At 38.3% G+C, this 22,383-nt stretch overlaps 1 long non-coding RNA gene across 1 annotated transcript in view; it reads left to right on the top strand.

Annotated features, from left to right (window-relative positions):
* The first annotated feature begins 2,246 nt into the window (after positions 1-2,246).
* The window catches only part of LOC138169561 (uncharacterized), a 38,993-nt gene continuing 18,856 nt past the window's right edge, over positions 2,247-22,383 (top strand). The window contains exons 1-2 of the long non-coding RNA XR_011170389.1: positions 2,247-2,381; positions 2,584-3,550. This is a non-coding gene — a long non-coding RNA (uncharacterized lncRNA). The remainder of the gene's footprint in view (positions 2,382-2,583; positions 3,551-22,383) is intronic.

Here is a 22,383-nt window from a genome sequence, read left to right as displayed (position 1 = left end):
AAGGAAGGAAGGAAGGAAGGAAGGAAGGAAGGAAGGAAGGAAGGAAGAAACCAGATCAGTAAATAAACACATCAATCAAATATAACAATCATATATAGTATTCAACACCTATAGTCCCTTACCTCTGCAATGAAAAGAGAGAGGTACATTTTCATATCTGACTGTAGGGTTCAAATTGAATTTGAATTCAAATTTGAATTAGGAATTATTATTTTATATCATTATAGCACTCAATCAAAGAAGTGTCTAATCACAGTGTCTTGTATGTTGGGTTATGCTGATAAATGTTTAACAACCAGTTCTTCCAAAAAAATATACCCATGACAAACTTTTAAGTTTAATCTGCATTATTAACATTTTCTACATCACATTCTTAAAGCTAGGGAGTCTTTGCTGATTTCCAAGGTAAAAATGATCAAACTGGGGGCAAAGTCAAGGGGGCAGAGTCAAGATGGCTGAGTAGAAGCAGGACGTCCCCACTGCTCTGGCTTCCACCTTCCCCAATCCATGTAAAAAGGGGACTCTAAACATACTTTGGAGCTGCAGAACCCACAAAATGACACAGAGAAGCTAACCTCCCGCTAAGGACAGCCTGGCAGGCTGTCAGGAATCAGCCAGGGCAGTGCTCTGGGAACCGATCCCAGCCCCACGCCAAGGCTTTAGCCCCAGGGCTGGTCTGACCAGCCACCAGGGGAGGGACTCCAGATCAGCAGCACCTGTGGCCGTTTCCAGAATTATCAACACATAGATGGGAATGACAAAGTGAGAGATCAGTGCAGTCTGGACTTTGGGACCCAGTAAGTGGGAGTACATCAGCTCTGGGGAGAGAGGCTGCTGAGATGCTGGCATAGCCAGCCAGAGCCATGTGGCAGCTTTGGCTCCTGGCCTGCAGAGTGTAGGGGGACCAAGCACCAGTCAGAGGGGTAATTGCTCTTGCTTTAACCTGCTTAGATCTGTATTGCAGTCTAGGGTGGAGGTCCTGGGGGGTGTGTCCAGCTTGCCAGAGCGTGTGGAGACCTCAGAGAGGTCACCCATCTAATACCTCTGGTAGCTGAGAAAACCCCAGCGTTTGGGATGAAAGCTCCCCGTCTGATGGCAGAGTCCTACTGTGGCAAAAAGCCCAGGGGTCAAGTGACTGAGGAGCAAAGTGACCAGGCAAAGGAAACAAAGCAGACAGAAGATTCCAACATTAGACTCCTATTTTGGGGACAAAAAGGAGCAAAGCATGGAACAGGAGGGAGACAGTAAAGTCAGAACTCCTGCACCAAAAGCTTCAAAGGAAAATACGAGCTGGTTATAGGCCATAGAGGACCTTAAGAAGCAGATAAGAGAAGTGGAGGAAAAAATGGGAAGGGAAATGAAAACAATGCAAGAAAATTACGAAATAAGAGTCAACAGCCTGACTGAGGAAAACCACAGCTTAAAAAACAGACTAACTCAAATGGCAAAAGAGGCTCAAAAAGCCAACAAGGAGAAGAATACCTTAAAAAGCCAAATTTTCCAGATGGAAAAAGAATCTCAAAAGCTCAATGAGGAGAATCATTGCTTCAGAATTAGATTGGAGCAAATGGAAGCTAATGACTTTAGGAGAAATCAAGATGTTGTTAAACAGATCCAAACAAATGAAAGAATAGAAAGCAATGTGAAATATCTCATGGGAAAAACCACTGAACTGGAAAATAGATCCAGGAGAAATAATTTAAAAATTATTGGACTACCTGAAAGCCATGATCAAAGTAAGAACCTAGAAATCATCCTCCAGGAAGTTCTCAAAGAAAACTGCCCTGATGTTTTAGAACCAGAGGGCAAAATAGAGGTTGAAAGAATCCATCAATCACCTCCTGAAAAAGATCCCAAAAAGAAAACTCCTAGGAATATTTTAGCCAGGTTCCAGAATTCCCAGATTAAGGAGAGAATATTACAAGCAGCCAGAAAGAAACAATTTGAATACTGTGGAAACACAATCAGGATAACATAGGATCTGGCAGTGTAATGGGAATGCAAATTTGGAAGATCTTCCCTGCCGCTAGGCTGGAGTGCACCTGGAGCCTGGGGTGGGAGGCATGTTTTTCAGTAGATACTTCTTGATTGGCCAGTGAGTCAATAAGGTTGTTACATTCTCTGAGCCAGGAGAAGGCTACATAAGCCCTGATGTGTAGCTTTGTTTTGGGGCTCATTTTGAGAAATGTCCTGTGATTTGATCAGATGAAACTATGGAAAGCGGTTGTCCAGAGCCCCCCAGCTTTGAAACCCAGATGTTGATTTGGTATGGATGTAATGGTTGGACAGTTTGGAAAGCTGTCTACTTGATCTGTTTCTGTCTTGATAATTCTGCCTGTATACTTTGAAGTTCGGGGTGCTGACCTTTCCTCCTGAACAAGGTAAACGATATATGTCTGACTGATTAAAGTAAGCTTGTTAACCCATTTTGAGTTGCTTTCCTTTAACAAAGCAGATCCAAGAACCTGTGTGAGCAGCCACCCTGCTGACGCTGGGGTGCTTGCTGCTACAAAATGGTGTCATGAACAGGATCTGCAGAGTAAAAGGAAAGTATGGGGACTGGGATAATTGTTTGTTTCCCAGTTGTGGTAGCTGTGACTCTGTGGAGCTGTGGAGCAGGAGAGAAGAATGGCCTGCATGCGGATTTCACTGAGCTGAGAGCAGGAATGGTGAGCTGCCTGCATCCGGACCTGGGCAGAAGCCAGGAGCGGCTGCCACCTGCAGGAGGAGAAGGAGCCCAGGAGTTCGGAATTCAGCCACAGGAAAAGATAAGAACTGAGCAGCAAAGCAGGGGCACTGAATGTGTTTCCTGGCTGCATCCCACAGTTTGGGACCCTGGGGGAGGATGGACTTGTGACTATGGTGGGTGGGATGAAGTACCTTGGACCCCCAAGGACCCCACCTTGTTGGTTTTGTTGCCCAGCCCCCTCTCTGTACTTGGAAGCAGGGGCTGGAGCTGTGTGAAGGGAAGTACACCCCCCTGAAGTGGTAATGCAATGTACTTTGTGTTTGTTTAAGGCCCAGTGGCCGCTTTGGTAGCTTTAGTTCTGTATCTTGAAGATGTGATCTAGGAGATGTTTAGTGCTAATTCAAAAGTGAATTGTCTATGCTATGGGCATGAAAGATCTTGGGGCCGAATGTAATGGGAATGCAAATTTGGAAGACCTTCCCTGCCCCTAGGCTGGAGTGCACCCGGAGCCTGGGGTGGGAGGCATGTTTTTCAGTAGATACTTCTTGATTGGCCAGTGAGTCAATAAGGTTGTTACATTCTCTGAGCCAGGAGAAGGCTATATAAGCCCTGATGTGGAGTTTTGTTTTGAGGGCTCAGTTGGAAAAGTGTTTTGTTTTTTGATTTGTTTTGTGGGAAGCCTTTGTCCAGGCCCCCCCCCCCCCGGCTTTGAAAAACCCAGATGTGGAAACCCAGATGTTGACTGGGTATGGATATAATGGTTGGACAGTTTGGAAATCTGTCTACTTGATCTGTTTCTGTCTTGATAATTCTGCCTGTATACTTTGAAGTTCGGGGTGCTGACCTTTCCTCCTGAACAAGGTAAATGATATATATATCTGACTGATTAAAGTAAGCTTGTTAACCCATTTTGAGTTGCTTTCCTTTAACAAAGCAGATCCAAGAACCTGTGCTGGTAGCAAACCCTGAGGATACTTGGGGTGCTTGCTGCTACAGGCAGCTTCTACATTGAGGGATCGAAGGGCTTGGAATATGATATTCTGGAGATCCAAGGAGCTGGGATTAAAACCAAGAGTCACCTACCCAGCAAAACTGAGTATCATGTTTCAGGGAAAAATATGGTCATTCAGTGGAATAGAGGACTTTCAAGCATTCTTGCTGAAAAAACCAGAGTTGAATAGAAAATTTGACATTCATATACAAGAAGCAAGAGAAGCATGAGAAGGTAAACAGGGAAAAAAAATCATAAGGAACTTATCAAAGTTGAAATATTCCTACATGGAAAAACAATAATTGTAACTTATGAAACTTTTCTCAGTAGTTGAAGGGAATAGAAATATATATGTCTATATATGAGGGTATATGGGCATATGAATACATATGTGAATGTGTGTATATATGTTTACAGGTATAATAGATAGAGGGCACAGGACCAATTTAACAGGAAGGGATGATACTTAAAAGGTAAAATTAAGAGGTGAGAGAGGAATATAATGAGAGGAGATGGGGAGAGACAGAATGGGATAAACTTTCTCATATAGAAGAGGCAAGGGAAAATGGTTACAATGGAGGGGAAGAATAGGAAGGCAAAAGGGAATGGGTCAACCTTATTCCCTTTGATTTTGGCTTGAGGAGGGAATGAAATACACACTAAATAGGGTATCTCACCCTCCAGGAGAGTAGGGGGGGAAGGGGATGAGAGGGGGATGATGGAAGGGAGGGCAGCCTTGGGGGGAGGGAAGTTGGAAGCACCCACTTTTGAAAAAGGACGGATCATAGTAGAGAACAGAACAAGTGGGAGGTGGGATAGGAGGGAGGGAAATATAGTCAGTCTTTTACAATATATCTACTATGTTATTGTTTTGCATTAGCCACACATGTACAAGCTATACTGAACAGCTTATCTTCCCAGTAAGGGTGGGTGACAAGGGAGGAAGGGAATGAATCTGGAATTCAAAGTTTTAAAATCAAATATTCAAATATGTGTATATATATATGTATATATATATACATACTATTATTAATACTATTTTACATGTAATTGGGAAATAAGATATACAGGCACTGGGGCATAGAGATCCACTGGAAAAATCGAAAGGGGTATGGGAGAAAATATGGGAGAGAGCAAATTGGAGGAGGGGATATCCTGTGGGACTGCTTGCTATTTTGCAGCTGTGGGTAGGGGAAAAATGGGGAGAAAATTTGTAACTCAAAATCTGGCAGAAATGAATGATGTAAATCAGAAGTTAATAAAGCATTTCAAAAAAATAAATAAATGCTCAAACTGAACTTTTAGTAACTAGCTTTCACAAGCTACTTCCCCTGGCCCTAGTACACTTCTGCTTGTAAATTGAATTAAATTATCTGAATTGATTTGAAGACAAGTATAAGGAATGGGTGTTCCTTGAGTTAAAAACAAGTGACTCATTTACTTGAGGTTTAAGAAGCGAATACCCTCTAACTTTTGCTTAGAAGGTTTAAGCTAACAAACCAAAATCCATTTTAATGCTAATTAGTCATGGAGACCTCCCCTTAAGTCTTACCAATGAAACTCTATCACAGAAGGCATGATTGATTAATGTGTGCCTTTGGAGAATTTACCTCAGTATTATCTAAAGGTGTATCACCCATTGGAAAGATGCCCATGAGGAAGTCTCTCATCTGTAACTAAAGATCTTTAAATAAGAAAGGGGTTCCGAACCATTTCAGGACCCACAGTTGAAGGGAATTGTTGTCTGTGCTCTCAGCATCTCCCTTCTTTGCCATTATTAGGCAAAGTTAAAGGAAGTCAGAATGAAGCATGCACAGGCTCCTCTAACAATGTGCCTAGAGTCCATTGATCACTAAGATGTATCTGTCTGTGCTCTTCCAAATGGCGGTGCCTTCGCAGAGAGAGAAGCTTAATGACTCAGGGCAATGTTCTGTGTGCAGTCCCGTGACTTAAAATACATGGTGCTTTGTTTTCCAGTGTAAAGATACCAGACCTTTGGGCCTTAATGAAGCTCATTCTTTATTTTTATTTCTCCCATTTACAAGCAGAAGGTTCATCAAACTGAAAACCAATACAGATTTGGGAGACACAATTAGGGCCTTGTGCTGAGCTGTCTATGATGCAGGGCCTCATAGCCTTCCCAGTCATTTCTGGAAGTTAAGTAACCAATATAGGAAGGGGTAGGTGTTAACTCTTGGGGATAACACTTAGAATGCTCTAAAGGCCGGAGGAAAATAAATGTTAAATCTTTTAGTTCACAAATAAGATTACAAGTTTATAGTTTTCCTACAGAAGGTAAATATTTATCTATTGCTTCCTCTGTTAAGCCTTTACTCTGATGTCTCCTTGTGGCTTAGATTTTCAAAGGCCAAATCAGTGAAGGGCAAGCTCTGGATGTGTTACTGAGGTGGAAAGGTTCAACATGGAACTAGGAGTGGGCTTTGAATCTTTTGGCCAAGTCTCAGACTATTTAACTTTGAAGGGTCTCTCTTTTGAAACAGAGATACCACTGCTAGGCATCTACCTCAAAAGAGATCAAAGAAACAGGAGAAGACCCATATGGACAAGCATGTTTATAGCAGCTCTTTTTGGAGTAGCAAAGAGTTGGACACTAAGGGAGATTCTAACTAAGCCATTCCTCAGCTGAAAAATGAGGGAACAAATAGTATTAAGCATTGCATACATGCCTGTGAATCTACTCCAAAGTAGAGTTTGCTTCTCCCAAGTGGAGAGAAAATTCAGCATAGAACTTTCAAACTCTCCTGCTTGTCTGTGCTTCCTACTTACCTCCCTCCTGTTCCCATCTATTCTTTTTTTTTTTAAAGCAATCTGAGTAAAGTAACTTGCTCAAGGTTACACGGCCAGTTATTTCTGGGTGTGGTGCTAAGTATCTGAGCCCGGATTCTATCCCCAGGTCATCCCAACACTGGAGCCGGTGCTCTTACTCGCTGTGCTACCTGGCCGCCCCTCATCTGTTCTTTTTTAGTGCTTCAATGAGCCTTTTTTCTTACCTTTCTTTAAAAAAAAAGTTTTGATAACTATCTCTAGCCCCCAAATTGAATGACTGCATATGAATGTGATGGAATACTACTGAGAGGCAGCTAGGTGGTATAACAGATAAGAAACCCATCTTGGAGGAGACCTGAGTTAAAAGTCTCAGACACTAGCTATGTGAACTTGGGCAAATCACTTTACCTTTGTCAGTCTCAGCTTTATTCCATTTATAAAATGGAATAATAAAGCTCCTACCTTTCCTAGGGTCATTGTGAAGATCAAATAAGATCTATCTACCTATCCATGTATTATGTATGTATACATATATATGTGTGTGTATACACACACATATAGCTTTACAAACTTGAAAGTGCTATAAAAATGCTACCTGTTGTTATCACTGTTATTACTGTTATGCCATAAGAAATGAAGAAAGGGATAGTTTCAGATAAACCTGGGAAGAGTTGTATAAATTGATACAGAGTGAAGTAAGCAAAGCCCAAGAACAATTTACTAGATAACAACAGCATTGTAAAGGAAATCAACTAAGAAAGAGTCAAGAACTCTGGTCAATGTAGTTACTGCCTGGAATTTTATAGAACTGAAACTGATGATGAAATATGAAATGTATATCCTGCCAGAAAAATTGTGGAGTCAAGTTGCTAAATAATGTATTTTCACATAGAACCAGCTTGCAGGTTTGTTTGTTATGCTTATGTATGCATATTTAAGATCCTTTAATTTGGGAGGTAGCAATAGTCACAATTTTTTTTTCAGTAAGATGAGAGGCTCATTGATGCATTTTTAAAAAATGTGTAGAAGAGAATGGAAGGGAGGTCAGTAGAAAACAGACAAAGCAAGACAGTTTTGAAAGTCACATGTTGAATTTTTTATACATATTGGAGAAGTAAACTGTTCTTGCAACAAATTCACAGCTACATGTGCAATACTCTTTCTAAATTCTTTATATATGTAAATATCTGTCAGTTCATATTTCTTTAATTTGGAATAAAAAAGAAAAAAATTAAAGAGCCTCTTTAAAAAGGCGATTTTTTCTTTCTTCTTCCTTCTTTCTCTCTCTCTCTCTCTCTGTCTGTTTGTCTGTCTGTCTGTCTCTCTCTCTCCCCTTCTCCTTCCCATCTGCCTTCCTACCATTACAGGGGTTTCTATATAGAAGGAACACTTACATCAATGAAATTGAGGATCTTTTAAGTACCAAAATAATTCCTTGGCTTAACATATTATCACCCTTCAACTACCAGAATGCCTATAATACTGCTTATAAAATATTTGGCAAAAATAAGGATGATAGATAAAGTTTGGAATTAACAGTTATTACTCCTGAATTGTGGAACAGATTTCAAGACTGATACAGAGATCATAGCATTTTCTAGCTTGAAGGAATTTTAGATATCACCCTGTCAAATCCCCCTATTTTTTATGAATGTGGAGACTCAGATCCAAGGATGTGAAATTACTTGGTCAAGGTCATACAGTAAGTTACCGACAGAGGTCTGACTCCTAGTTTAGGGCTTTTCCAATCATTCCACATATACACTCTGATTTCAGCAGCCAGGTCTTTTAGGACAAGGAATCAGAGACTGGGAATTACAAGACTTAGGTACTAGTTTTCACTTTGACTAGCTTTTGGAAAGTGACCTAGATTTCAGTTTCCTTTTCTATAAAACGAGTATGCTAATGTTTTTACTTCTTACTTTATACAGTGAGTATCCAAGCAATTGACATTCACATAATACTTTGAGGTTTACAAAGCCCTTTACATACTAATGTCTTTATGGCATCATTTGATTTTCAGAAGAACCCTATGGGGTGGTTCCTACAGGTATTATTGTCCCTATTTTATACAGGAGAAAACCAAAGCTCAGGAATATTAAAAGACTTGCCCATGATTACAGAGCTAATAAGTGTCAGAGGCAGGATTTGAACCTAAGTCTTTCACTCCAAGTCCAGAACTCTGCAATGTACTGTGCTGCCTTTCTGAGATGGGAAGCTAGGTGGTGCAATGGAAAGAGTGCTGGACCTGGAGTCAGACAAGCTTATCTTCCTAAGTTCAAATCTGACCTCAGATACTTACTAGCTGTGTGCCTCAGTGTCCTCAAATGTAAAATGAGCTGAACAAGGAAACGGTGAACAACTCTAATCTCTTTGCCAAGAAAACCCCAAATGGGGTCATGATGAATTGTACACAAATGAACAACGACATCAACCTGAGATAATTGAAAAATAGCAAAGAAGATTGAAGTTGGAAACTTTGGAACTTAGGATGAAGACCTTCTTTCCATAGTACACTGTTTTTGTGTAAATTTCCCCTGATTCTCCTCAGCGAGTCAAAGGAAAAGAGGAGATAGGACCTAAGTTCTAAGAAGGACAGAAGATGTACTGCCATCAGCTAGGGAGGACAGAGTTTCTGAACTGAGGAAAAGGAAGTAGAAAACCCAAAGGATGCCTTTTCTTCCAACTCAGAGGCACTTGGGGACAAAGACATAGAACCATCCAAGGCAAGTCTTTGGGCATCAGTTTTCTATCTGTGTGATGGAGATAAACCCTTTCATAAACTTGCTAATCTTTTTTTTTCACTGAAAAAGGAGAATCAGCTCTAGTTAAAATAGGCTATACAATGTTATTTGTCTTGGTGCTGCAAAAATGGGGATGAGAAAAACACACAGCTCACAGCACAAGCAATGTTGTCCATATAGATGCAGCCTAAACATTTTTGCTAGAAATGCCCTGTTACTAGCATTAAATGCAACTGATATGAATGCAAGGACTCACACCGATACAGACATATATTGATTTATTCCCTTCCAAATATTTGTTAGTAATCAAGTTAAATATTCCCAATGCTATATTGGCCTGGATTAGTTAATAATCATCCAAAGGACATTGTTTACTTATCTTGGTTTAACAGGCTTTGGGAAAATATGATTTGTTAAATCTTTGTGCCTGTTTGTTTCTTAAGGGATTTGATGGATCTGAACATGTTACTTACTGAAGACAAAATTATCTAGGAAAGTTTACTTCTTATTACTCTTGGAATGGGTGCCCTTTATAGAAAAATTGATGGTGACTTGTGGATTCTCTCTACCAATGCTTTATTTTATCTTGAAATAAAAACTACTCTCTCACAGGTCAATGTTTTATTTTTAAAAAGATGGCCAACTGCAGAAACTACCTCTTTAAAAGATGGTTCACGCAGCTTAAGGGATCAAGCAATGTTATGCACACACATATATGTATATATGGACACACATACACATATACGTATGTTACCTACATATATTATACATATGAATATATGTGTGTATATAATTTAACAGTAATATAAAAATATAATTATATGTGAGAAGAGAATATCTATTAGGAGTCAAGCTTTTCCTGAATATATAAATTAGTTTTTTTTTTCTATATGCAGAAGTAAAAAGGAAAAAAGAACAGTTACTAAGACAAGAATATGCATTTAATGGCAGGGGCGTACTAGTAAATGCTTATCAACTGGCTTTATTTAAAAAAACTATAAACATGACATACTTTTGAGTTTAATACACATTACTAACATATTATCTATAATTTTCCTAAATCTAGACATTCAACAAAATGGTAAATCAAGTTTGGCAATTTCTGGGGTATAAATATTCATATTGAAATTTTAACAAATGGCTCTCATGTCAAGTATACCTTTGCTTAGTGGTCACCTAAGAACAATTAAGATGCAACTAGTTTCAACAGGTAGATAATATCTTCCTCAACACAGAGAACAGAGTAGTTTTAAAATGGAAGTATTTAAGTTAAAGTGGCTTCTATGCTCCATATTCAGAAATTCTGAACAGCATTCTGGTATTATTTCTCATCTTATGGTATTAAGGTTTTTTAGTTCATCATGTTCTTCCTGGGAGAGATAATGCCTTTAAGCTATATCTTTGCATTCTGTCTTCAGGGTTAGTCATTTGGACTAGCATAGAGTTCATTTATTCTTGTCTTGTGGTGTCTTGTCCAACATGTCCATTGAGGATCCTTTTTCTTTGGCTTCTCCCAATACCACTGCTGCACAGACTCTTACAATTATCTTGCCAGTTGGCCTCAGCCCCCTTGCATTAAGAGATATGAGGAGACACAAGCTCCAGGTATGAAAGTTGGATGTTTCTGTCTTTGTCCTAAGTGCCTCTGGGTTGGAAGGAAAGGCATCATTTGGGTTTTCTACTTCCTTTTCCTCAGTTCAGAAACTTTGTTCTCCCTAGCTGATGGCAGTCCATCTTCTTTCCTTCTTTTTATTTTTATATTTATTTTTTAAAGCAATCAGGGTTAAGTAATTTGCTCAACGTTACATGGCCAGGTGTTTCTGGGTGGGTGCTAAGTGTCTGAGCCCGGATTCGATCCCAGGTCATCCCGAATCTGGGGCCGGTGCTCTTACTCTCTGTGCTACCTGGCCACCCCTACATCTAAGCAGTGTGCTATGGAGGTTTCCCTACAGCTGGACCCTGGGTTACCAGTCCATGAATATGCTCCCAGTGCTCCCACTGAAAAGTGTGGGTATAGGGATACTAAATGAGAAATGTGTGTGCTAAAATTCTCCAATGTTAATTCATGAAGTTGTTTTGTTTTTGTTTTTACTTTACATGAGTTCTTTCTTCTCTTGTGAATTCAGATATAATTACTCTATGCAACATAATTCCTTTCCTTTGAGGTTTGAGTTTGGAAGACTTTGTAGAAAGCAACTATTTGGCCCTATTGCTGGGCCACAAAAAGTTCTTCATGACAGAGAAGATAAAAGACCTTTCAGATTTGTTTCTAATTAAAAAGGATACTCTCAATCAATCTTGTCAATTCTATGGCATTTCTTCAAAACAATAGCCACTTAATTCTCTAGGTGTTTCCATAAGTCAATTTTTTAGTTCTCTTTGCTTTGTGATCTGAATCTGGAAACTACTAAAGGGATTTTATTTTTCAGTGTGTTCTCTAACTTATGTCCTTGAACTAATAGGAAATATTGCTAATTGGAATTTTAAAATTATACAGTTAGTAAGTGCACATAGGAGTGGGAAAAATAAGAAAACTACATGTACATTGAATTTTAGATTAGTGTTTTATATTTGCAGAATTTATGCCAATATCCACTCTAAGACTGCAGCAAGTTTACAGATAATTGTGTGATGCAATTTTAGAATTCAAATAACTTGTAACTATATAAGTTTCTTAATTAATATGCAAGAAGTTGTATGAAAATGATTAACAATTAGCAAAGAGTATCATTCCAGACACAGCATTCCTCATCTCTCCTCTCATATGTTGTGCAACATAAACAGGATATATTGGAGATAATCAATAGAAGAAAGGCATGAGAATTTAAGGGCCTCAGGGAAGCTTTCCTGTAGAAGGTGGGATTTTAGCTGGAAAGTCAGATAGAGATGAGGAGAGAAAGCATTTCTGTCATGTGTGTACAGCAAGGAAGCCAGTGTCATTGAGTGACAGAGACCATGGTAGGAGCTGGGGGAGGTGGAGGTGGAGGGAGACGTTAAGGACTGAGAAGACTGGAAAGGTAGGGTCAGATCCTACCTCTCGTTATTACCACCTGTTTGGCCTTAGGCCCTTAACCTCCCTGTCCCTCAGATTCCTCAACTGTAAAATGAAGGTATTGGCCTATGACCTCTGAGGGACCTTCTAGCTCTATATCCTATGATTATAATAAGCCATATTTGTTCATGAATTTGTTCATGAATTCATGAATCACAGGAGTCCTGTATTTTGCAGTTACAAAAAAGGCTTCTCCATCTGTAAAATGTTCATTTTGCTCATAAATCTTATTACAATTTATACTTATTTGTTTCTTGTTTCTCTCCTTTCCCACTGCCAACCTCTGCTTCCTCCCCAAACCAAATCGCTGGCCCTCAAGCTGTGAAATTGCCTGTCATCAGAAACATTGAACAATGAATCAGTGTTTTCAGTGATAACTTCCAGCTTCATATAAAAACTGGGAGTATACAGATTTATTGGATAAAAGTGAAAGAAGATTTATCCCTAAACTTTAAGGGTTTTAACACAGTAGGGCTGTGTTTGCAGGGACAAAGGGAAATAGAGAAGGGAGGTAATTTTATGTAGCATTCAAGTCTCTGACACCCTCTGTTTCAATTATATGGATACGATTGGCAAAAGTGGTTTGTTGGGGGAGGGGAGAGGAATTACCTGGACAAAAATACAATACAATTTGCTTCTATAGACACAGGCTTTGTGGCTTTGTCTAAAAACACTCCCCCTGCCCTCATATAAACACAAACATTCAGGTGAGTTGTCAAGGTGCCCTTTCTGATTATAGTTGTAGGTTAGAAAGAAGCCAGGGTTGATCTAGCTAAATGAAATAGGTGGGTAACGCTGAACCATGCGCCCTAACTTTGTTGTTTCTCAGACCAGCTGCTCTCTAGACCTTGGTCTTCCTTTAGTAAATCCTCCCTTCATATTATCATCATCAAGGCCCATAATTCATGTCTCATCAAACATACCATTCCATGAGCCTCCTTGACTGTGTAAATTACCATTAAGAGAATGATTCTGAAGAAACTGTAATGTTGATTCTTCTCAGAATGATTGTTACCTGAGTTAACACCTTGTTATGGAAAGAAGCTTTCCCTTACTGACAAAAATAATGAGATGTTTATTTGGGGATATATTCTTTTAATGAGAGGCTACTGAAGGAGATAATATGACTTTTCAGTGTTTGAAGATTTTTAACTCTGCTCATTTCTCTTTTTTTAAGTAAAGAAAATGAAAAAATTATACTTTAGTTTGCACTCAGAGTTCATCAGTTCTCTGGAGGTGAATAGAATTTTTCATTGTGGGTCCTCTGGAATTGTCTTGGATCATTGCCTTGATCATTGTCTAAATTAGAATATTACTTTTACTATGTGCAATGATCTCCAGGTTCTACTCACTTCACTTTGCACAGTCTCAAATAAATTTTCCCATCTTTCTCTGAAAACACCCAGTCATCCTTTCTTAGAACACAATAGTATTCCATCATAATCATATGCCACAATTTGTTCAGCCATTCCCCAACTGATGGGCACCCCCTTGATTTCTAATTCTTTGTACCACATAAAGAGCTGCTATAAATATTTTTGTTCATATAGGTTCTTTTCCTTTTTCTTTGATCTCTTTGGAATATAGACCTAGTTGTGGTCTAAATTGCTCATTTCTGAAACTTTCAAGAATATTAAAGTGGCTTAATGATAGCTGAATGAAATATCTGACTTAGTTATTGTGTTTTTGGCTCCCATATAACTACAGATATTATGAAAAGATTCAAAGCTTATGGAAAGGTAATATAATCTATCTTAAAGAATTCCAGCCTATATGCCACAGGATCACAGATTTCAAGCTGGAAAAGAGCTTAAGGATCCCTTACACTAACTCCCTCATTTTACATTTATTGAAACTGACCAGAAAGGAGAAATGACTCTCTGAAGGTCACATGAGTAGCCTAGCAGGAGAGCAGAAATGTGAACCCAGGTCTTTGGATGCCAAATTTGGTGCTCTTTCCTTGACACCACATTGCTTCTTAAAAGCAAAAAAAAAAAAAATGCTTGCTATCCTTGTTTTGGAGAGATGAGATTCTGAGAATGATGAGGGTCTGAGAAGTTAATGACATGGTAATGCAGCTGTTAAGCGTCAGTTACATAATGTTTGTAGAATTCCTACAGGACACTAGAGACGCTGAAGTAAGGTTTGGTGAGGATGAGGGATAAGGGAAGAATCAGGTCATTTTTCTGCTAATTTGAGGTAGGTAATTTTCACCTGCCTAAAAAAAATTCAATGAAGCCCCTAGAGAATTAATTAGAAGGCTGTTATCTTACCCTAGCCCAGCCTATATCCTATACCATAGAAAGCTTTTGCATTTGAGGCTCAGAGGGGGCAAGTGATTTGCCTAGCATCACACAGTTACTTAGTGTCTGAGATGGGATTCCCACTTGGGTTTTTCTAACTCTAAATCCAGGACTCTAGCCACTATTAATAGCTAGCATTCATATACAACTTTAAGGTTTTCAAAGTTCCTTACAGTGTCTATAATAATAATAATAATAAAAATAATAATAGCCAACATTTATATAGCCCTTAATATGTTCCAGGTACTGTAAGTAACAATCTCATTTGATCCTCACAACAATCTTGGGAGACAGGTGTTATTATCATCCCTACCTTACAGATGAGGACACTGAAGTAAACAGAGGTTAAGTGATTTACCAGTCACACAACTAGGGTCTGATGACAGATTTGAACTCAGGTCTTCCTGACTCCAGGTCAGATGTTCTGTGTACTAAGCCACCTTGCTATTTCTTCATCTATGAGAAATTTCAAGGCTAAAGATTTCTTGTAAAAAGTTAAATAGAAGGGGCGGCTAGGTTGCGCAGTGAGTAAAGCGCTAGCCCTGGAGTCGGGAGGACCCGAGTTCGGTTCTGACCTGAGACACTTCACACCCACACAAAAATACTAGCCATGTAACCTTGGGCAAGTTACTTAACCCTAATTTCCCTCCAAAAAGGCAAAAAAAAGTTAAATAGAGAAGAAATATAGAATAGTGAAAAGACCTCCTTCACTAACTTTGGAATCAGAAGACCCAAGGCTGAATTCTAGTTCCACCAAAGACTAGCTATGTGGTCATACATAGGACCTTTCATTTGTAAAATGGAAATGATGGCATTTATACCACTGAACTCACTGAATTTTTATGAGAAAAGCTCTTTGGAGAACTGTAAAACTCTTATCAATGTAAGTTCCTATCATTAATACCAATGAAAAGTTTATGGAAACTTTAAAAAACATTCACTAAGCACCTACTGGGTAAAGCACTTTGTTCTAAGGAGTTGTGAAGTTTGGATAAAATGCAACTCCTACCGTCATAGGGTAGGACAATAAGACACAAGCTTGTGTAACTAAATTTATATAATACTGCATGATTAGTTCACAATAATAACTGGAATTTCTATAAAACTCTAAAGTTTATATAGCATTTTGATAACAGTTTATTTGAGTCATACAAAAATGCTGTTGACTACTGAAGGAATAAATGAATAAAAAGGCATTTAATACTTACTATGAGGGAAAAAATTATATGGTATTTAAGATACAGTTAGTAAAGTAAGACAGTCCCTTCTCTTAGTTTTGTTTGTTTTGTTTTTGTTTTTATTTTCTGGGTCTTTAGGAAGGTGCGGTGGATCAATTGCTGGGCCTGGAGTCAGACAGATTCATCTTCCTGAATTCAAATCTGGCCTCAGACATTTACTAGCTATGTGACCCTGGGCAAATCACATAACCCTGTTTACCTCAATTTCCTCATCTGTAAAATGAGCAGGAGGAGGATATGGCAAAGCCCTCCAGTGTGTCTCTGCCAAGAAAACCTTAAATGGGGTCACAATGAGTTGGACACGACTGAAACTGTCTGAACAATGTCACTATGACTGCTGAGCAGGTCGAGATTGCTACACCAGCACATGCATAGGGCTCACTTCTCTGTACAATATCTTCAGGGTCCTGCTGAAATGAGGGCCAGTGCTAGGGAGCATCATTGCTATTCCTGGGGTTCCTGTGCTTAACCTGCCCATTTATTATAATTGGTTGGGAAGTGGAAGACGTAGAGACCATAGCCCTCTTCTCCACAGAGATCCATTCCTCCTCTGGATGTTGATTGTGATGGGGTAGCTAGAAGCAGAGCCAGTAGTCTGGGGCTATTACTGTTCTTGAGTTAACAAGCTGGTTAGCAGTTGTGGTTACAAAGAGGATGCAAGAGATGGTGAACCCCTTCATCATAGAAATCGGATGATGGAAAATAGAGCCAATGATCTGTTGTACTAGCTCTGGTAATTATCACCTCCCTCTACCCCCATTTACAAATGAGTAAACTGAGGCTCAGAGAAGTCAAGTGACTTTCTAAGGATCACACAGCTAGTCAGTGTCAGAGGTGAGATTTGCACCCAGGTCTCCCTAACTTCAAGTTGAGCGCTCTGTCCACTAAGCCTCATTAGTGAAGGACAACATAGAATCTGAAAGGGATCTTCAGTAATGAGTGGAGGACAGCCTGACTGTGGCACATGAAAGAGAACCACAGACTCCTCTTGAATGCACTCATCTACTCTGCCCTCTGACAGTATGGTTTCTGTATCACATCACTGAGCAGTTTGCATAGGGAGCTCCACTCTCTAATTGGATTGGGGGCTGGTAGAAGAGCACGGAGAGACAAGAGTCTTGCTTTAAAGTTACCCTTTTCTACTTGACTGGCTGAAATATGAGGCTTTGCTTTAAAATATTAAAGGAGACCCAAATCTTAGCTTTCATTCCCCATCATCCACACACCTGAATGAAAGGCACTGCTTGTTCTGTGAAGGAAGTCAATTGCGGCATCCACTCAGAGATGCTTCTCATTTTGCGATATTCAGACATTCCCAACCTGCATTTTAATGGCTAATTTACAGGTAACTTGATAGATATACAGGGAGCCTTGGGATCTATTATATATTCCTTTATTCTGACTTTCTTAATTAAAAATGAAATCTGTGATAATTGCAGATTCCCCCTTACTTTCTTAAAATGTCTCAGTGTGCAATTTGGTTTGAACACAAGCAGATGTAATCTAATATTTTCTTCTCTACTAATGAAGAAACAGTGCTTGGCTTTTTTTCAAGTACTTGGAATTTCAATAAGCAGTCTATTTACTATTTTTTCCAGGTTTACCAGTATCATGCCCTCATCTATTTTCACAACTGATTTAGTAAGTCATACCCCAAGATCACAGACTTGATCGTTATCATCACTTTATACAATTCATGTCCTTGTTTCCATTGTGATGGCTTTGTAAGTACCATAAGCAGCAGGCAGGTGCCCTGCTCCTGGAATGGAATGGCAATAGGTTAGAAGAGAAAGGAATATAAAATCAGGAGGATTTTGTTAAGGTAGAACAACCTTACTAAGTCATCTATTTATCCTTTAATCAGAAAGTGGCCAGATGTTACTAATGAAAATTCCTCTTCTAGGCATGTGTTGTTAAATGAGCTCAGGCCCCTCTCTGGGCCTCAGTTTCTTCATTTGTGAAATGGCCATAAAGGATGTGGTGGATAGTGACTGAGGAAACCATTCAAACTACATGATTTATTAGCAAAACAGGCATCATAAATGGGTCAATGGACTCCCCAGTTAGTCCAAAGACCCTGAATACAGAGTGAGACAAATTTTTGTGTATTAAAAACAAATAAGGCCAATTAATTAAAAGAAAACAATTAGTATAAATACAAACATGCAAATTTAGCTAATCCATTTTCTAATTGTGGGAAAGATTAGGGCCTTCCCATGTTGGGAGAGGGAGCAGCTGTAATTCACTGAAATCAGAAAAAGAGGCACCCCACTCCCCCAACTGTCTGTAAACAATCAAAGGAGCATGGAAACAGTAATTGATTGGCTAGTACAGGGCCAATTTTCAGATAAGACACATGGGTTGATTGAGGTGTACAATTGTGAGAAAATTCCTTGCATCAATCTTTAGATCTGACTGTGTTTCTGGTCAGCATAACCTAAGTCCCTGGTTAAGGGTATCTAAGCAACAAGTAGAGAGAGTGGTCCAGTTTCCCAGTCACACAGGGCCAGATTCAAACAATGCAGTAAAGTCTTCTTACAATTGAATAAAATTTTCTCACAAGAAAGAAATTAGGCTAGTCAATAGACCCATTACTGAACAGAAAGGGACATCCAGGATTGAGTCACAAGATGGTATCAGTGTGGTTCACTCAATTCCCACAAGATACCTTCCAACTCTTAACACTTTGTACTTCTAAGATATTTGCTTAACCCTTCCTTACTCCTTGCTCAGAAATATACATGTTTACAACCAGTCTACTAGACATTTTAGTGTTTTTGTGGTATAGACACAAATGAAGAATTTGTCTTATGATTTCTTCTATATGTATTTATATAGATTTAGCAAGGACAGAAGTATAAACATGTTCTTGCAATTCCTGAGCAGGGCTGGTTGGGGGGAGATGGCTGCTGGTACATTATCTGCACATTCCACCACAATCCTTGGAGAAGGTTGACTCAGAAATTTCAGCAAAGCATTCACCTCCCCAAGATCACTTCTTAAGATAGTCAGGCCATTTGGTAGATGAATACACATCAGTGGCTTCATTTTTCAGCTTGATGTAGGTTTAAAAAAATGGCTCACATTTACAGAGGGCTTTAAGTTTTGAAAAAGAACTTTTGTCATAACAAAACTCTGAAGTGTGTAGCACAAGTAGGTTATCCCAGTTTTACATTGAAAGTAATGGAGGCCCTAAAAAGTTAAATGATTTGGATAGTGTCACACAGAGGGTGTCCAAGGGGAGAATCAAATCTAGATATATCTAGTTGGAGATCTGGTTAACTGAAGCATATTGCTTTTCACAGTTACAAAGCAGCTGATTGATTTAGTGGGGAAAAGCATTAGAGATCCAGGTTCAAGTCCAGACCTTGTGACTTAATAATAAAGTAGCAAAAGTACTTGTTACTTTCTATGGTCTTAGGCAGTGACTTAGCAGAGACCAAGCGTCATTTGAAAAACCTTGGTTTCCTTGATTTTAACATAGAAATGATATCAGTACTACCTACACCAGAGGGTTGCTAAGAGCAAAGTGTTCCTCAAAGAACTACAAAAACATGTGTTATTATCATTGCAACTAAATTTATTTTGGAAAGAGTTCAGGACTTATCTCAAGTGGGAAAATGTTGCTGGCACTGATCTAGCTTATATCCACTTCACAAAATCATGGAATCACAGATTCTCTGAGCTGGGAACAACCTTAAAGGCTGCTTAATTCAGCTTTGACCTAAACAAGAAGCCCCTATAAAATCTCTCTGTTTTTGCTATGTGTTCAATTCATTGAATTTTTTTCTCTTTTCTATTAATAAATTTAGAGATATAAAATTGCCACAAAGACAATTTTGGCTACATCCCAAAATTTTTCTATGCTTTCTCATTGTTGTAATTTTCTTTAATGAAACTTTCTTTAATTTCTATGATTTGTTCTTTGACTCACCAATTCTTTAGGATTGCATTGTTTAGACTCTGTTTAACCTTGCATCTTTTATTAAATACCATTTCAAGATCAACATTTTTATTTTATTATATAGTCAGGGAGGTATATGTTTAATTTTTCTAAATTTTTATGATATGTCATGCCTTATACTCATTCAATTTTTGAAAAGCTGTCTTAGCTAAGAAATATGCATATTTCTTCCTATTCTTAATCATTAATTACCTATCTATCATCTATTACTTTTTTTTTGGAGGGGCAATCGGGGTTAAGTGACTTGCCCAAGGTCACATGGCCAGTTTTGTGTTAAGTGTCTGATGTCAGATTTGAACTCAGGTCCTCCTGACTCCAGGGCCAGTGCTCCATTCACTGCACCACCTAGCCACCCTCCTCCATTTATTACTTTTAAAAATACTCTATTTGAATCCTAAATTTCTTTCTTTTTATCCTTTTGGGGGGTTGGATTTTTGTAGGTCTAAAAGGGACACAATGACATTCTCACTATTATAGTTTGTTGTTTATTGTATTAAAACATAAATAATTTTTACTCAAGTACTCAGATGCTTTGATATTGGATGCATACATATTAAGTGTAAGAGCATTTCATCATCTATGGTATCTGTGCTTATCTGTTTTTAGCTATATTAACTTTTTACTATTTCCTTATTTGAGTCCATGATTATTACTCCTGCTTTTTAAAATTTATGCAAAACATAATGAATTCTGTTCTAGCCTTAATCTTTATAGTTTAGGAATCTTATGTTTTGAGTGTATTTCCTGTAAATAATATGTTGTTAGATTTTGCTTTCTAATCCTTGATGTTACCTTCCTGCATTTTACAAATGATTTCATACCATTCACATTTGGTATTATGAGTGATAATTGTGCAGTTCTCTCCATCATTCATTTTCCTCGTGCCCCTACTCTTTACAAAGAAGGAAGTGGATAAAAAGAAGGAATATAATTGACACTAGTAATCTTTAACTAGGCCTCTTGAAATACCTGTTCCTACTCAGCCCATCTTCTATTCACCCAGTCCATAACCCAATTTTCAATTCTTATATTTTCTTTTTAAAAGCTTACCTTTATAATTGACCCTATGAAATTAAAATTTGTCTTGCCTCGCAAACTCTACTTTTCTTTCCCTCTCTGTACTTTTTTCCTGTTCTTGCCTGTTTGCTTGTTGGTTATAATGTATTTCTACAACAAATTCAAGTGTGACCCTCCCCTGTGTCATGAAATACCTGCTTTTCCACTCTTCACGCCAGTTTTTGCACTCTTCTCCACATGCCATTTTTAAAGACATAAAGAGTTGGTCTCTTCCTCATTTCCTTTCTAGTACAGTCCCTTTTTATATTCCTTTTCTTCATTCTTCTTAAAAGCAGCATATGAGAACAAAATCACTACCAGGACCCCTGTTTGTGTTACCTAAGTCCCTCTTGATAATGGTATTCTGAAGAAATACTTGTCTCCTTCACCTCCTATTAAACTGAAAACACTTCGTTGGCTCATTTCAGTTGTTAACATGAATTTGCACTTTGTTTCTTTTTACTCTTTCTTTACATTCCAAAGTTTCTACTCTTCTCTTGTCTTTTCACCTATTAAGGTAAAAAGCTATCAAGATCCGCTTCCTCTCCCCCCCTTTAGGATTGTACACAGAAAAGTAGATCATGTTATTCTTGGTTTAAGTCTTTCTCTTTTCCCTTTTGGAATATTAAATTGTATGATTTTTTTCTCCTGTATGGCAGTCATTGCTAATTCTTATGTAATCCTGGGAAGTTCTAAATTTTGGCTATGAAATTCCTGTTGATTTCTACTTGAAGTTTTTCTTAGCAGATAGTCTAATTTAGAGTCTCCATAGGTTCTTCAATTTTTATTTTGTTTCCTGGTTCTAAGGAATCCAAGCATTTTTCTTTCTTTTTATTTTTTAAAAGAGAAACCAAATTTGTTTTTATTTGATCGTGGTTTTCAGAAAATTGGACAATTCTTTTATAAGTCCTCAATTATGTATGAGAAAGAATGCAAACATAAAAAACCCCAAGGTTCTGAACACAAATTGATGTTTTGTTCAGCCTTGTTATAAGAAACCAAATTAAAAAACAAAACAAAAGCAAAATCCAATAGTGTATTAAACATTTTGTCACCTGTTTTCTCTTTTTTATTTCTTTTTAATTTTTTTGAACTTACTATATTTTGTAATTTATTTTTTCTACAAGATTTTGAGTTACAAATTTTCTCCCCATTTTTCTCTACCGACCACCCCAAAATAGCGATCCCAGTGAATATCCCCTCCACCAATCTGCTTTCTCCTAAATTTTTCCCCATACCCCATCTGACTTTCCAGTATAGCATGGTGGCTCTCTATGCCCCAGTGCCTGTATATCTTATTTACCAGTTATATGTAAAATAATAATATATATATATTTTAAATATTTGATTTTAAACCTTTGAATTCCAGATTATTTCCCTACCTCCCTCATCACCCACCCTTACTGGTAAGATAAGCAATTCAATATGGGTTGTACATGTGTAGCTATGCAAAACATTTCCATAGTGGATATATTGTGAAAGACTGACTATATTTTCCTCCATCCCATCCCACCCCCCCACTTGTTCTATTCTCTACTTTCATCCTGTCCCTTTTCAAA

Source organism: Petaurus breviceps, unplaced genomic scaffold, assembly GCF_028583685.1.
Source record: "Petaurus breviceps papuanus isolate PSGF00001 unplaced genomic scaffold, PetGlider_PUasm1.0 37, whole genome shotgun sequence".
NCBI classification, from domain to species: domain Eukaryota; kingdom Metazoa; phylum Chordata; class Mammalia; order Diprotodontia; family Petauridae; genus Petaurus; species Petaurus breviceps.
The sequence above is the reverse complement of the archived record's forward strand: the minus strand, read 5'-3'. Positions and strand labels throughout refer to the sequence as shown.